General features: G+C 41.0%; 1 pseudogene; it reads right to left on the reverse strand.

Moving 5' to 3' along the window:
* Positions 1-1,188: 1,188 nt before the first annotated feature.
* Positions 1,189-2,095, reverse strand: LOC105730355 (adenosylhomocysteinase-like; annotated as a pseudogene).
* Between the last annotated feature and the right edge of the window lie 15,325 nt (positions 2,096-17,420).

The raw sequence follows: 17,420 nt of genomic DNA on the forward strand, positions 1-17,420 counted from the left end.
AAGCATCAAAACAGAGGTAAAGACTGTAACTTACCCCCGTGTGACTTTGACTCCATTGCTGTCAATTTCCTTTGCACAGGTTCTTGCTCTTCTAAGAATGATGCTAGGCACCGTCTGGGTACCTCTTAGCATCTCACATAGAGAAGATCTGCATCTTCTTCTTCTTTTTTAATTATAAATGAGTTAAATTCATCTGTTGAATAACAGTCTAAGGTTGGGTTAAAAACAGATTATTTACAAGAGACATTTCTGAAAAGACAAGAGTTCCCTCTTTACTCATTCCTTCAAGCCCAGGGGTTACCTGCAGCCCTCACACTGCTTACAAGCCCTTGTCTTCTCAATGCTTTATCGGCACATGACTATACCCCCTTATACCACACATAGTTGGCAGTAGATTATTTATAAAATAAAGCCTCAAAACTCTTTTAGGCACCAAGATTTTTATTTACTCACCTTCCTGCTTTAAGATTATAAACATTATATAAATATTATAAATCAAATTAGTCTCTTTTGGACCCAGGGTTGTGATAGGAACCGTCTCGTTACAAAGTGATGGCAGATATATGCTGGCTTTGTGTTTTGTTGGCCCTTCTCAACCTCTGGCTGTCCCTTCTCTGTCCTTTCTCTGTTGTCCCTTAACAGTCTATTCTAACGCCTGTAAAATAGAGACTAAAAGTAGCAACCTCACTGTTATGAGGTTTAAGAGAAGGCCCAGCACTAAGCCAGGCTCTCAGGAAAATTCAAACAGTTCCTCCTTGCCCTTCAATATAGCTCCTTCCATCTGTCATGGGCTGAGGAACCTGAACCAAGCACTTGGGTATAAGTCCTCAGGCCAGGTGAAGGCCTAGGTGGTAAGGTGCATGGGCTTTGTGACTCCACTACCGATGTCCAGGCTTAGGAAGGACTGACTCAGTGAGCAGTTCCAAGGCCACTGAGCTCATGGTTCCCTGTGGTTGTCTCCCTTGTACCTCCATCGTGACCAGGGTTTCAGGAGGAGTCTTTCATTTCCCCTGCCACACTTGCAACAGTATGAGGGGTGCAGCAGAGGCCAAAAACTGTGATCAGCACCAGGAAGTCTATAGGGGGCACTGACAAACCAATCGCAAATTTGGTGCCATTTGCTCTTAGGGAAGAGATGCAGGCCGTGTGCAAGGACAGCAGCTGGAAGGTGAAGGGCAGGCATGGCTCTCAGTAGTGGTAGTGATCCAGCTAGAAGGGGCCATCACAGGGTGTGCCCAGGTACTGGGCCTGCTTCCTGGTTAACTTGGTGAGTTTCACATTCAGCTTGCCCAGGTGGGATTCAGCCATTGCCTCATCCAGTTTCTTGGGCAGCAAGTGAAGCCCACCAGGGTACTTGTTTGAGTGGGGGCACAGCTCAATCTGCACCATCACCTGGTTGGTGAAGGGGTCACTCATCCCAAAGCCGGGGTGGCCCATGGCACAATGCAGGCCAACCAGCCGACCCTCAACCAGCAGGATGGTGCCGTGCCGTTCTTCAGCCAGTCCTGGCCACCTGGGGCTTGGTCACCTTCACAGCGTTCTCACTGAGCCACTTGGCATTGATGTCCATATCAAAGTGACCAGTGTTACACACGATGGCATCATCCTTCATCTGCTCAAAGTGCTGGCCAAGGAAGATGTCAACACAGCCTGTGGTGGTGACAAAGATGTTGTCCTCCCAACAGGCCTCATCTATGGTGGTCACTTCATAGCCCTCCATGGCAGCCTGCAGTGGGTTGACGGGGCCAATCTTGGTGATGATGAAGTGGGTCCCAAAGCCCCACAGGGCCTGGGCACAGCCCTTGCCCATGTCACCATAGACTGCTACCACGGCTACCCTGCTGGCAATCATCACATCCGTGGCCCTCTTAATGCCATCTGTGAGGGACTCCTGGCAGCCTCAGAGGCTGTGGAACTTGCTCTTGGTGATGGAGTTGTTGATGGCAGGCACCTTCAGGATCCCTTTGGCCATCATCTTGTGTAGGTTGCGGACCCCGGTGGTGGTCTCCTCAGAGATGCCTTGGATGTCCAGCAAGAGCTGTGAGTATTTGGTGTGGATGTGGTTGGTGAGGTCACCACGATCATCCAGAATCATGCTGAGGGGCGCATCTTTAAAGTATAGTGATTGCTGGATGCATCACAGGTACTCCTTGCTTGTTTTGCCCTTCCAGGCATGCACTGGAATGACAACCTGGGCAATGGCAGCTGCCACCTGGTTCTGGGTGGAGAAGATGTTACAGCTGAAGCACTGTACCTTAACACCCAGGGTGACAAGGGTCTCAGTGAAGATGGCTGTCTCCATGGTCACACATGGGCAGCCAGCGACGTAGGCACCTTTCAATGGCTTGGAGGCTGAGTGCAGCTCCCACACACACATCAGACCCAGTATCTCATTCTCTGCAATGTCCAGGGCCTTGTATCCCTAGGTGGCCAGATCGATGTCAGCAACTTTATAGGACAGTTTGTCAGACACACTGGCAACGTTTCCACACAATGTGATGGACATGGGCAAAGGGGGCTGGGCCTCAGAGAGGGGACAGGCATGGGGCAGGTGGTGCTGGGCATGGTAGATCTGCATTTTCTAGTCCTGATCAGCTTCTGACCTGGCTGCTCATGTTTAATGCAACAATGTTGTATTCATCAGGCTAAGCTAGATTTTGCTGCAATGACAAATCACTCAAAATTCTATGTGGCTTTCCACACAAAAAAAATATGTATTTCCCACTCACACCACATATTCAACACAAAGACGACAGGGAGGCTTGGATCATCCTAAATACATGAAGATCTGGCCCAATGGAGGCTCCATGTGGATATATTCTTCCACAGTCGCTAGATATGAACACAGGAATCAAGTAAATGACACTCAAGCTCTTAAAACTTCCCTCTCAATATAAAATAATTACTGGCTAAAGCATGGCCTTACCTAACTCTGAGAAGGTAAGGAAATGCAGTTCTACCAAGTGCCTAACAGGAAAATAAAAGTATAAATGGTACTGATGATTTCCTCAAGTACATCCTCAAAATAATGACTGACATTTTTTATTTTGAGCTGGAATATACTCCAAGACCCTGAACTGAAAAACGATAAAAGATACAGCATAGGACCAGACACTGTCCTCTGTCTGTTAAGCAGTGGCAGAACCATCCTCTCCTCCAGTGACCATCTTCTCCTTCCCAGTTTATCTAAGAGGACTGCAGAGTGGAGAATGATGGAGGGGCTATTGGGGCCTCACAGACCTGCAGGGTCAGGAATGGAAAGGGGTCTTCCTCTCTTCTCCAAAATCAAATAAATGGGGCTCTATGAGACCCTGTGGTTTGATGAGGAGTGTCTAGAAGGAGGGGACACCAGTGCCCCACTTGCCAGCTGAAAGCTTGCTATTGAAAATGCAAGTCATGGCCAGGCGCGGTGGCTCATGCCTGTAATCCTAGCACTTTAGGAGACCGAGTTGGGTGGATCATGAGGTCAGGAGTTCGAGACCATCCTGGCTAACATGATGAAACCCCATCTCTACTAAAAATACAAAAATCAGCTGAGTGTGGTGGCGAGTGCCTGTAACCCCAGCTACTCGGGAGGCTGAGGCATGAGAATCGCTTGAACCCAGGAGGTGGTAGTTGCAGTGACCCGAGATTGTGCCACTGCACTCCAGCCTGGAGACAGAGCAAGACTCCATATCAAAAAAAAAAGAAAGAAAGAAAGAAAGAAAATTCAAGTCATACAGGTCCACCACTAAAGAAGATTGACTGAGGGTGTCCTCAGGGAAGGAGTCCTCAGTAGAAGGCCACCCCAAAGAAACCCCTGTACTTTCTATGCAGAGGCCAGCGCATCAGAAGAGACCGTCAGCATCAGATGAAACAAGACCAAGCCAAGAATGAGACCAGGACCATCTCCCCAGCACCAATGGACAACTATGTGTGAAAGAATATCTCTGACACTCTTATCCCTACCCCTAACCCTGGCTCAAACTCTAAAGACTAGCCCCACTCGGAGAAATGAAAGAAGAGAAGAGGAAAGGCAAAACTGGACCCATTCCATGGGGTTGAAGAGTGAGGAATAAAAGAGCAGAGTTTCTCTCAATTATATTACCTCTTTCTTTTTTAAGATTTTTAATAAAACATGGTAATTATAACAATATCACATGTTGCAGCAACATGCTAGGTCACAGTCACTTAGCATTGACATCTACTAATAGAACCTTCTATCTAATTCTTCCCCACCCCCATGCAGTCTCTCTCTTGTCACCCAGGCTGGAGTGCAGCGGTGTAATCGTGGCTCATTGCAACCTCTGCCTCCTGGGTTCAACTGATTATCCTGCCTCAGCCTCCCGAGTAGCTGGGATTACAGGTGCCTGATACCGCACCCAGTTAATTTTTGTATTTTTAGTACAGACGAGGTTTCACCATGTTGGCCAGGCTGGTCTCGAACTCCTGACCTCAGGATCCGCCCACCTCAGCTTCCCAAAGTGCTGGGATTACAGGCGTGAGCCACTGTACCTGGCCACCTTCTATCTAATTCTAAACCACTCCCCTGGCAAGTCTTCCAACGCTAGCCACGTCACGAGGAAGCCTGCAAATGTGTTCTGCTATTGTGAATTACACATGGTTTAATTTTGTTTTAATCAAATTAATTCCTCTCACATTACTTGAGCTCAAAATTATAGTGACAGTCTTAAACCAATTGTAAATACAGACTTTGATTAATCTTTAAAAGGGCAAGTTCAACAGCATTGCATAGAGCAAAGAGGTGAAGCAGAAAAATAATTGTAGTATTCCTGTTTATTTAAAAAAAACTGCTTCTCCAGATTTCGCGTTCCTAGTAAATAAAGGGAAATTGTAGCACCTATTTATACCGTGTAATATGTATCAAGCATTTCCCAGTTTTCTCCACTTTTCTATAAAAGTTGGAAAAGGTATTGGATCTTGGCTCACAAATGCAGACCTTGAATATTTTAATTGGGAATCACACAATATACATATGCTATATTAGATTATTTTTCTATGAAAATTCAGTAGCTCAGCCAATACTAAAACTCTTCAAATATTTTAGCAAATGTCCAGGTGCTATCATCCCATTTGGTACCCTTTGCAATTTGTCTTTTACATTGAAGGTTTCTTGCCATGTTGGAATCAAGAGTACATCCTGATCTGAATTTTTGACCAGGTTAAAAGCTTTAAAAATGTTTTAGAGGAATATTGAGCATCTCTTAATAGAGTGAATTTTATTCTCATTATTTGTCTTGGCCCCACCTACATATATTATCCTTGCTAATTCTGCCTTCTTATATTCAGTAGGGCAAAAACAATATTTAAAAGAATATATCGTACAGAACCAAGTCTCTCTGGAACACAAAGAGGAAAACATTGAGTAAAAAGGAAAGGGCTCAATGGAATTACATTTCTTTCTAGACCTATGACCTGAGTTCCCTAGAGCAGTACTTCCAATGGAAATACAAGGTAAGCCAAAAATGGGAGCCACATATGTAATTTTCAATTTTCAAGTAGCCACATTCAAAGAAACAGGTGACATTAACTTTAACAATATATTTATTTAACCTAGTACTTTCAAATTATTGTCATTTTAATATATAATAGCATAACGTATTAATGTGGTGCTTTAAATTCTAATTTTTGCACTGTCTTCAAAATTCGGTGTGCATTTTACATATGCAGCACATAATATTTCAAGTGCTCAATAGTCCCATGATATTAGCAGCTACCTATGGCCAACATAGCTCTGAAGAGGCTCTGCAAAAGATCTGCTAACATGTATACAAGCAGCCTCTATACCTATGCTGGTGTAATTCTAATGCTAATGCTAATAAAAATGACTGCAATAATGATAGAATTAAAATACCTTTAATTCTCAGTAAATGATTGAAGCTCTGTAACAGGTTGTTACAATGGTGTTTAGAAAGCAAGCATCATCTAGCACTTACAGATGAGGAAACTGAGGTCAGCACTTGCCCGAGGCCACTGAGCTGACAAGAACTCTCCAACTTGGATAGAATCCAGATGAAGCCACAGATGTGTTACTTCCCCACACCCAGTGACACTCATCCCAGCATGTGGTCCTGAGCAAAGGCAGTGCGGGGCTAGATTTTGCTGCCAGAGTACTAAGATCACTGGCAGATTTTGAGGAACCCTGGGGTAGGCTTTGCGTTCCATGTATCCCAGGATTTCTCATAAGGATTGCAGAATAAGTTGACGGTATGACTCTCTCAGGGATTAAGTCAGCTCTGATGGAATTCCTGAAAGTTTGTATCAAGTCATGAACATCCATTTTCCCAAATGCTCAGGAATCACTGGAGATGCTAACCCTTTGGGGCACATTTAGAGCACTCAGTAAATTTAACTCATCTAAAGTCAGACAGATGATAACTGCAAGAGCTAGCTGTACACATCTGCCTGTCTGATTTTGCACAGACTCCTTCATGTGTCCTTTTTGGTCTGTACCTTGGAGAATCATATCTGATGCTTATTTATTTTCACCCCCCAAAAAAACAGCAAATAGCCCTTCATCCATGCAATGTCTTTGCTCAGTGAGTTAGAGAAGAGGCCCCAACCCTCAAAAAAGGTAATAAATTGAGGACAGTCTTATAGGAGAATTCAGACTGAGCATAAACCCCGGCCCACTGAATGCTTGACATGTCCAGACATATCTTTGGGGATGGTGGGTGAGCCCTCTTCACACAAAAGCTGGAGAAGGCTATGGGAATGGGACAAGTATCCTCTGGGTTGTGGCAGGAAGGACAGGTCATCTAAGCAGTGCATGCTGCTTAATACTCAAATTATTCTCCTACTCAGTCCTCAGTGACTCCTGGCTGAAATGTGGTATGTGAGGCTGCAAGGTAAGAACTCTGAAGTGGTCCCCTCACTCCACCTCTACGGGCACTGACAGTGCAGCAGCTTTGGCAGGAGAATCAAGAATCATTTGCAAGGCCAGCCTAGGCACTGCACCCACCAAAGTACACATCCTGGGAGGGCAGGGGGCATGATGGGCCTTCCACGGGCCTCAGCAGCAGGGGACAGCCTTCTGTAGCTCCCAGCTGCAGAGATGCTGCCTCTGACACCAGAGGCTTTCACCCTGTGTGGTAGAAGATGACCCATTCCAAGAGAAGAAAAAAAGAGGCTTTATCACAGAAAGTTAGAGCAAGAAAGAAGGGTAACCAGCAAAGGATGCAGTCATCCTTCAGACTCTCTTTTAAACACAAGAGGAAATTTCAGGGAGGCTGAGACAGAGATAATCTATTTTTCCCCTCTTTATCTGAGTATATCCAGACTAGGGTTGCCAGATTTAGCAAATGACACTACTGGACACCCAGTCAAATTTGAATTTCAGATAAACAATGACTAATTTTGATGTAAATATGTTCTATGCAACATGCTACTAAACATACTACCAAAATGTTATTTGTTATTTACCTGAAATTCACTTAATTAGGTATCCTGCATTTTAGCTGAGATGCATAATCTGAGCTAAATTTAAAGTCTGTACACAAAATATGAGTTTCTAATGCTTTCACTGTAACACTTGAATGGCAAGATAGCATAGCCATTAAAAGGCTCAAACAGAAGTCAGAAAGCCCACGTATGAAATTAGCTCTGACACCTATCAAATATGTGGCCTGAACAGTTGGAATTGTTTATCTCAGCTTTATTGTCTTCATTTGTAAAATAGAAACTACATCTCTTCCCTCAGCTGTTATTAGGATTTAATGAACAATAAGTGGTCAGTAAGTAGAGAATATAATTATTCCAGAAAATGTTCTTGTGTAAATATCAAAAATAATCAACATTGATTATTGTGCATACACTCTGTATCTAATGCCCAATTGCTGTGGGATTATCCTAATTGCCTTTCAATCTAATAGAGTAAGTTTTTTTTAACAAAAATTAATAACAGTGGGAACATTTTAAAAGTGATTTTGGATCTTAAAGGCCTGATATTGGATACCTTAGAAATTTTAGGAAACAGAAACAAGTGACTCAGGAATAGAGGATGGCATTCTATTTTAATAATAATAAAAATAAAAATATGTGACTTAAATTTAAAACAAATTATTGTAATATTTACAGAAGTGTCATGTATCAAAAATTCTAAGCTATGGAAATACTTTTTTAGCATATATAAGGTACAGCGACTGCTCATGAAATCCTAGACTCTTCAATGGTGTGTATTCAGTGTTCAGACAAGCTCAGCCACTGATATAATCATTGGTACATTAGACCAGTGTCTGAGAGCACACACACACACAGAAACACAAACAACACATACACATACAAATGTACTTTTTTCGAAGCCATAGAGAATCTCAGAATTCTGAGGAGAGGATGTGCCACTATTTGACAGTAACACTTGGCAATAGTTCTGACAGTTTGAGGAGAAGCCAACCTCAGTGGTAAAACCCTTTTATGGGCCCTTGGCTGGGACATTAAAATAGGAGTGTAGTGAACGAGAAAAGCAGGGTTGGCGAGAACATGAGGCAGGCTTCACTTTGTTTATTTCTGCCTTCACTGTAAACTGTGCTCATGGCGGAATTTACATTGTGCCAGTTTTGCGTCACCTTGTAGAGTACAGACCCAGGGTAAGTGAAAGGAGATTGGAGAAATGAGAGTTAAAGGGGTTCTCTCTTTTTAGCAAAACTTTGAATTTATCAAATGACTTTAGCTTTGCTAAGGTCATTGAGTGTCTACCATATCCCAAGCGCTAGGTTAGTGCCTGTCCTTACCCGTGTGCAAAATGGAAATAATAACTGTATCTATTTCACAGGGATGTCCTAGTGATGAAGTACAAGAATGCTTATAAAGTGCTTGTCACCAGTGGCTGGCAGGGAGTAAACATTCAGTAACTGTTAAGCCTAAAACTGAATGGTAAATTTAGAGCATTATAATTATTGAGCAGTGAGTCAGTGCAGATCCAGGATTCAAACTGAGAGCCTGGCTCCAGAGCCAGCCCTCTTAATCACTATCTTGCACTGTCGCCATTAATTATCCATTAATTTTCATAGAACATTGAAAATGCATCATTGTGGTTATTCTTAATATTGATAAAATGAGGCACAGAGACTGTTAATAGCTTGGCCAAGATGTTAAGAAAAGGGAAGCTTCATCTCACAGCCACCATTCTCCACAGTAGTTTGGTAAATAAACCTTAATAAATGCACACAGCACATTATTAGAGAAAGGAGTGTAGGAAAAAATAATTAAATAATTAGAAGACATGGTCCCCTCATGGCGTGGGCTTACTTTTTCTGGTGAGGAAGATGAAGCCAACGCCGATGACTCAAAAAAGAATCAATGAGTAGTCATGCACGCCATGTGAATACATGGATATAAAACGTGCATACAAAGAATTGAAAGGAGAAAATTGAGAGGGAGCAGTCCCAGAAGCTTCCAGGAAAAGGGAAATTTAGAGCCAAGTTTAGAAAGAAAAGAGGGGTATGGCTTGGCAGAGTCTGCTCACTCCAGCCACCTTGCCAATCAACAAATCCTCCCTGTCCAAGGGCCGTCCCCAAAGGGAACCGTGATGGCGGGTGTGTGCGCAGCTCCAGCCTGCAGCCCTTCCCACGAAGAAGCAGGAGACAAGTCAGTCTCCACTCAGAAAATGGCCTTTGACAAATGGCCAAAAGAATTCACCAGTGTGGTAGAAGATGACCCATTCCAAGAGAAGAAAAAAAGAAACTTTATATAAAGATGGAGTCCTGTAAGAAATCCCAACCCTCCCCCTTTTTTTCTATGGCATTGTAGATTATTTCCTTGCCAGTCTTAGAACGCACACTGGCTTTTCATACTTCCATATTCTGGATTTACATGTGCTGTACAGTTTACTTCCTCTTTTTATCCTCCCCGCTTTCTATGCTCTTATTCCCACCCTCTTCCTCTTCCCACACCACCGCAAAAGACAAACAAAAATAAAACAAACAAACAAATATGTGGAACTTCTTACTTGGAATGATTCAAGAGTCTCTATACTATTAAGACACTGAGTAATGATTGGCTGCCTTCCAGGTGGCTCTGCAGTCTGTTAAATAGCTCAATTAGTGAGCAGCTCTCTCACTCGCTCTCGCGCAGGCACTCTCTCTCTCTCTCTCTCTCATTGAATTTTGCCAAGTGCATGCTGCATTGTTGGAAGGGGCAGTGCCAAATTAGCCTAGCAACATCCCTTTATAGCCCTGACGTCTGGGACACCTCAGAGCAGCAGAGAAATCACCATTCCCCAGGCCTTGCCGGGACCACGAGGCAGCAGAGAACATTGTGGCAGGATGGTTTTTCCTTCTGAAGGGTGGTTAATGAGCAATGTAGGTGAAGACTCCTGAGAGGTACCTGGGCATCCTGCCCACCCAAATAGACGACCGCGTTGAGATGGCAGTCGCACACAGAGCCCATGACCAGAGAGAGGGACAGAGGAGAGAAGCTCGGGGAAAGAGTGCCGGCCAGAAAGTAAAAGCGCTGCCAGTTCATTTAGGTCTGAATGATTTTAAGTAAGCCTTGAATCCTTTCTTTAAGAAAGAAAAGCAATATAATTCTTAAATAATATACATAAGCCAAAAATGCCAGCTCAATGTAAATCAGCTGTCTGCCTTTACTACCGTTTATTCCAGAACTCAGCCATCGATTTCTCATTCTGTCTTTCTATAAAAGAAGGTTTAGGCACACACCCTCTACCCACCAAACACACCTAAAGTGAGCCCTCAAATCGGTGCTATATTTATGTCTATTTGTGGTTCCACCAGACATAAACAGTGTCAGAAGAGAACAAATGAGAAAGCTACATTCTCTACAGAGTACACACGCCCTACATAATTCACAACCCCTTAGTTGAAACTTGTTGCAGAGCTCTGAAAATTCATACAGAAAGCAGGACATTCATGTCATAAGGTAAACACATTTAGTCTGTTGTCTGTTTCAGTAACACATTTATTGGTACAGGCTATGTGATACTGATGTATTCATTACATCTTGGCATTTACAATATACAGTATTTCTCTGTTTGACTCATTACAGCCTTCATACCAATTAGGTGAAAGAAAATATTGTTTGCAAAAATACTTTTAGGGGGATTACATTTATCCTAGAATATTATGTATCACGATTTTAGAAACATTAAGTCCCTGCATTTACATATAATTATTATGGTTATACCCTAGAGAAGATATTTAAATGTCTCTACCCTATCTATTGGGTATATGTTTCCCTTGGAAGGAGAACCCTGTCAAACAATTAGAGTGCTGAAATAAGTGAAAATATTCTTGGTTGCTAAATTGGAGAAAAAGTTGCCCCAAGATAAAAATTTTTAATGTAAAATTGCACTTTGATTCGAGTGGTTTATTTTTGTTATGACATTATGGGAATTTTATTCTTTGAATTTTAAGCATAAAATCATACAACTCAATTATCAAGATATTTGCACTGAGAAAATCAAATACTGAAATTAGACCGGTAGATTTTTATGTGGACTTGAATCTGCCTCTTTGTAATTTCTATGGGTATTTGGAAGTGTTTTGCCATGAATGCTAATGTGCTTTGTGTTTTAAGTAGTGATTCTGCACATTTTGAAACACAGGCAGATTTGAGCTGGGGATACAGGCAGAGCACTTCGTTGGATGCTGCAGAAGGAAATCATGATGGTCCTTCAAAAATGAGATCTCCAAATACATATTTTTCAGATGGAAAGACAGTGTACCTATGAGTGCCTGCCTATCTTTTGGCTGGATATATACCTTAATAAGGAAGATAAAGTTAATTTTAATTTTAATAGTAAGTCTTCACTACCTTCACACATACCTATATTTTCTAAAGGACAGATCAAAGGTGATAAGAAATACCTGTGTAATTCACTAGTAAAATACTGCATTCGGATAATCCCTCGTCCATCTCCTTTTTTTTTTTTTTTTTTTTTCTGAAAAAACAAGGAAGGAAAATGAGAGAGAGAAAGAAAGCATAATCAAAAGCCTACATGACAAAGAGTTGACAGTCAGATTCTGTGGTAAATGATTCCAGAGTCGCTGGCCTGCGGAGACGCTGAGGAAGTCCCCAGCAGACCTGATTAATTCCAGTCTCTCCAGCTGCCAGGGGAGCAGAGGGTAAGCAGTTTCGCAGAGAGGAGCCTATTACCACTACTAGGCTGAAATAGATCTAATCAACTCACAGCCGCTCAAAAGAAAACTTTACAGGTTTAGCTCACTAAGGCAGTGCTTTAAAATGATGACTACAAAGGACCATGGGAGTCTGAAAGCATTTAGTCTTTATTGCAGCTCAAGGAAATTTTCTGCTGTGGTTAGGCCATGCTAATTTACTGAACATGACAAAGCCTCCCAGACTGTGTGACATCATTTGTTTAAAGGCCCCAGTGCTCATACTGGACAATTTCGAATATTACTTTTTTTTTCTTCAAAAACAGTTAATTTGTTGATATTTCATCGGTTTGGGCTAATTACATGCACCATTATAAATGTCTGAACTAACCTACTTTAACATTTAATTTAAACAACAATGCTCTGTAATTTGTCATGGTGCTCACAAAGTGATGAATATTGCAACTTTGTTTTCTAAGCAATCAACATTTTTTTATCAGTGCATCTTAGGAGGAAATTCCTGGCAGAAAGGGAGACCCTGAGAAACTGATACAGTGTTCACTTCCTTTCCCCAGCTGCAGAATTTAAGTTATATAGCAATTTGTATCAGACTAGTTGAAATGGATTGAAAACTATATGAATTAACAAACACTATAGCAAACAAAGTTCTAGATTTTTAAAAGTATTTTGTACTCCAGGTTAGGTTGTACAACCACCATCCTTTTAATGGAAAATAAACAGAGGGAAAATTATTAAGGCCAGATTGAAACCAAGTAGCCATTTGTCTTTTTTTTTTTTCCTTTTGGTTATTGGAAATCTTAGTAAAGAGGTAAAATCTGCTTTTGCTTAAATAATCAAGATTTGAAAACTGCACGAGTTACATGATATGTTGTGTAGAATGCTGTGTGTGATAGCAAATATGCACACACATACTTATGAAATTTATTGATGACTAATGAATTCCCTGATCACACCTTCAACAGAAAATTAAAAGGGAGTACTCAAATCATTGAATTGAAGTTAATTAGAGATGATAATCTACAAACTGCTTTCTTCAGGAATTTTTTGTCTGATGAAGATACAGTAGAACCCAAAAGATGAAGAGTGAGGAAGTGAGGAAGCAGAGATAACATAAATGATGGGGAGTTTGGAATTTTAATAGTCACTTCTGAGCCTCTCTGTTTAGACATTATGTCAATCAAGCACAGTACTGGGGTTTAGGGGTGTCAGATGCGGGGAGACGGTGTGACTGAGCAAGGTTGCTAGGCATACCACAATTTCAAAAAAAGCAAAATGTAGTTATGTGATATTCCAAGAAAAAGTCCCAATATTGCACTGGGATCTGACTTTTAGATGTAGAAAAACATCCTTGCCTGCAGATCATTTGCATACAATTGACCTCAACACTTAGTAATATCATTAGTATTGTTATGTGAGTTACAGTTGTTATTTATATGCTCAGAGTTTTGATGATCAGTTTTTCCCCTTAAAATAGATTTTTGAGCTATTTATCCCTAGCTGATTCAGAGGTCATAGAGGTGCCTGGACTTTCCTACGTGTCAAGAAGTCCAGGATGCATCATAAATATACATATTTGAATATGGATTTGGAAGTGTCTAAATTTTATCAGAACATTACCTTTGGTTCTCTTATGTCCCTGAACTACATCACTGGAGTTCAAGCTGGATTTGTGTTTTAGATCAGCAAAACATTTTTTTTCTGAGGGGTTTTCAATTTTGTCACATTCAGGTAATAGTAAATTACTTAAAATGTCAACACCAAGAATCTAGCAGTACCCGTAGACTAGATACAAATGCCTGTGGAACCATAGATCTGAACAGGTCAGTCCTCAAGGCACCGAGGGCCAGATTTACGTCTATCTCTTGCAGTGACAGTTGGTTCCTACTGGCCTCAAATGTGCAAGCAATTAGACAGCTGTACGTATAATTGGTTTGACATGTCCCTTTTGTTCTTCCAGAGAGAAAAACTACCTTTAAATATTTCGAAAATGAATTTTTGATGATACAGATAGCTTTTTGAAATATGGTATTTTATCATTATTTGGATCTAATGGAGATCCAAATACAAGTGTAATATTTTGAGAAAGTATTAGATGTGTATGGCGTCAGACGGTTGGCTTGATCTATGAATAGAGAACTAAGCTGTTGGAACTCAGGTCATGAATATCCCTTTCAAAGTCTGCCTGTTACTTTTGGTCTGTTCTAAAACCTAATGACAGCCAATACTTAGTACTGTTGGAAAAAAGAATAGTTGATGGGAGGATAGGGAGGACTAGATAGAAGAAAAAGAAAAAGAAACAGATTAGTATAAATCTGTATCTGGAAAACAACCCAAAGCAAATGACCTACCAAAGCCCAATCAGTAGCATCATTTTCACTACAAACAAGAACTCTTGGAACTTCCTCTTTTGCTATTTGGAAAGAATAACAAAATTACTAATAATCCAGCTCAAGTTTTGATAGCTTTAAGGTAAGGAAAATATATAAATTAGTCATGAAGTCAGAACATTGAAGAAATAGAGATGAGATGGATCACGACAGGAAAACTCTGAATGAAGCAAATGTTTTTGAGTACAAGGATATATAATTGTAGGAAAGATGGGGCTATCTGCTATCTTGCTTATATATATGTTGTTGTTGGATTTATTTATTATGGGTTTTACCACTTTAAAGGCATGGTTAGTGTTAAAATACATGGAGTGTGTGTCTAATCAATGTCATGCCTATTCCAGTAAGTCACTAAGGAGCAGCCCTGTCACACAGCCTCCAAAGGACAGACAGTGAACCACAGAGGAAATGCGAATGCACGTACAGTGGGGTCCATTACCAGGGAGTGTGAGCTTGGGACAAGAGGAGTTCATCACCACCAGAAAATACTACCAACATTCTAAAGAGCTTGTTTGTCATCCTTTTGAAGGAAAAAATAATGGATGGTTCTGAAGTCACCTTGGTTTGTTTTACTACATTATATCTTCTGGCAAGATCAGTGATGGCAGATGTGATTCAGCAATAGAAGCATGGCTGTACTGGTAGATTCTTAGACTAAATTCCAAGGACTGTACTTTCTGACGGGCTACCTCCCTGTGGTTTGGCTTTTTAATGGAGTTCAGTAGACTTCATGTTTCTTATTATGATTTCCTTTAAAATCTCTGCATACGATGATGTTTGTGCTCCTGAACATTGCTCTAGTTTTCTTTAAATGCCATATCTTCAACACAGGATAGTAAAGATGTACTAATTAAACTCAATCCATTTTACATCAATTAATGCAGACTGTGATCTCTCATCAGATTTTACATGTTAAGCGGGACATAGGGCTGGTCGACAGATGTGAACTATTCAGATATGTGGTGAGCAAACAACTCCAATGACCATTCTTGAGCCAGACTTTTCTTTTCACTTGTTCAGATGCTAAAGGATTATATTTCAGTTCAGCTAGACATTGGACAACAGCAGAGAAGGCTACATTTTATGGCTCCCCTGAGTATATATAAGTTGTAGTTATTTTAATTATTTCCAACATTTAGTTCTTCTCCTGAAATAGCCACTGTTGCTCTGATGCTTGCATTGATGAAGGCCATGATCACCTTGGTGCTAAACTGAATGAGAACAGAAAAAGGCAACTTTATACACATTACACACGTCCCTTCCTTCCAGGAAATGGTCTGCCTCCCCACCAAAAACACCAGAAAAGCACTACTACATTTGAATTTTTAATAGATAATTTCAGCCAAAAAATGCTACATAAAACAGTAAGCATTAAAATTATTTAATTTTTGTTTTCTGTTTTTTGAGACAGAGGCCCACTCTGTCACCAGGCTGGTGTGCAGTGGCGCAATCCCGGCTCACTGCAACCTCCACCTCCCAGGGTCAAGCAATTCTCCTACCTCAGCATCCCTAGTAGTTGGGATTACAGGTGCCTGCCACCGCATCTGGCTAACTTTTTTATAATTTTTAGTAGAGACGGGTTTTCACCATCTTGGCCAGGCTGGTCTTGAACTCCTGACCTTGTGATCTGCCCACCTTGGCCTCCCAAAGTGCTGGGATTTACAGGCATGAGTCACCGTGCCCAGCCTTAAAATTATTAATAGTTCCGTTTCTGTGTTCTTGGGAAACAGTGACAGAATTTACATGCTAGGAAATCTTGTATACACAAATGACAGGCACTCCATGCCTCAAAAGACAAATAAGTCCACCATATGTAAGACCTCTCTCTTGTGTTAACATAGGGAAGTTTATTGGTAGAGTGAAGTTTAGAGCTTCGCACAGAATTAAGAGGTCTCTTTGAAATGTCTATATGGTTATGTTCCTAGTGACAGAATGTGTGATGTCTGAGAGTGAAAAGGCTATGCAAATTACAACTATTCGAAATCAAAGTTGAAGTCCAAAGATCTCTGGCCAGTCAAAGGGTTCGTTTCTGCCCCCTGGTGGATGGAGAGGCATTTCCACACGCCCATTATGTTCCTTGTAAAACAGGGATTTCAACGGGTTTTCCGAGAGTAGGTTTCTGAAAAAGACAAACGATGTGGTCAGATTTAACCAATTTTTTTTTAGTGAATGCTTTGTAACAAAGTAAAAACTTAATATAGGCAATTATGTGTTTCCTCTGTCCTTCAGCATGTGACATGACATTTCTATTGGGGCAAGTGGCTCTGTGTATTATGGTTTTGGATTATTCTCCACCATGTGTTTCTCCCCATATCAATTTTTTTCCCTTCTCATCTGCTCACATCCAAAATAGAAGCTAAGAAGAGAAAGGAGACTTCTATCTCCCATTATTTTCTTCCTTGCATTTTTTTTCTGGCATCCGTTCTCTTAAGTTTCACTCCTTTTTCTTATCTTTTCCTCCCCGATGTCCATGGTGGTGTTTGCTATGCTATGTTTTCAACAGGTGGATGACTTTATAGAACTAGCAACTTACAGTTTTCATTTATTTTCCAGGTCAAATAAAGCAAAAACAATATGAGAACAAATTAATAAATGCATGATAGTATGGCATCCAGAGCGATTTCATTTAGATTTTGCCACCCTTATAGAAGTATTTTTGAGTGTGATCTGCTCTGAAATTTTATAAAATTCTTGCCAAAGGTAAAAATAATATGTAGTGATGACATTCCCTTTTCACAAATGCACATATTGTAGAACCTGTGCCTAGCCACAGGATCTCACAATCTTTTGGGATTGGCAATTCACACAGTGCAAAATCCCATTTGCAACATGGCTTTCCCCAATCCCATGGGATTCATTGTGACAGCGTTTTAATATAATAGTTTTCTTACAGTTGAGAACTCTGGAAAGATAGTCCCCAGTCTAAGACAGAGGAACA

The sequence above is a fragment of the Aotus nancymaae genome, unplaced genomic scaffold, assembly GCF_030222135.1.
Source record: "Aotus nancymaae isolate 86718 unplaced genomic scaffold, 86718_ANA_hifiasm-v0.15.2.pri h1tg000131l, whole genome shotgun sequence".
Lineage (NCBI taxonomy): Eukaryota > Metazoa > Chordata > Mammalia > Primates > Aotidae > Aotus > Aotus nancymaae.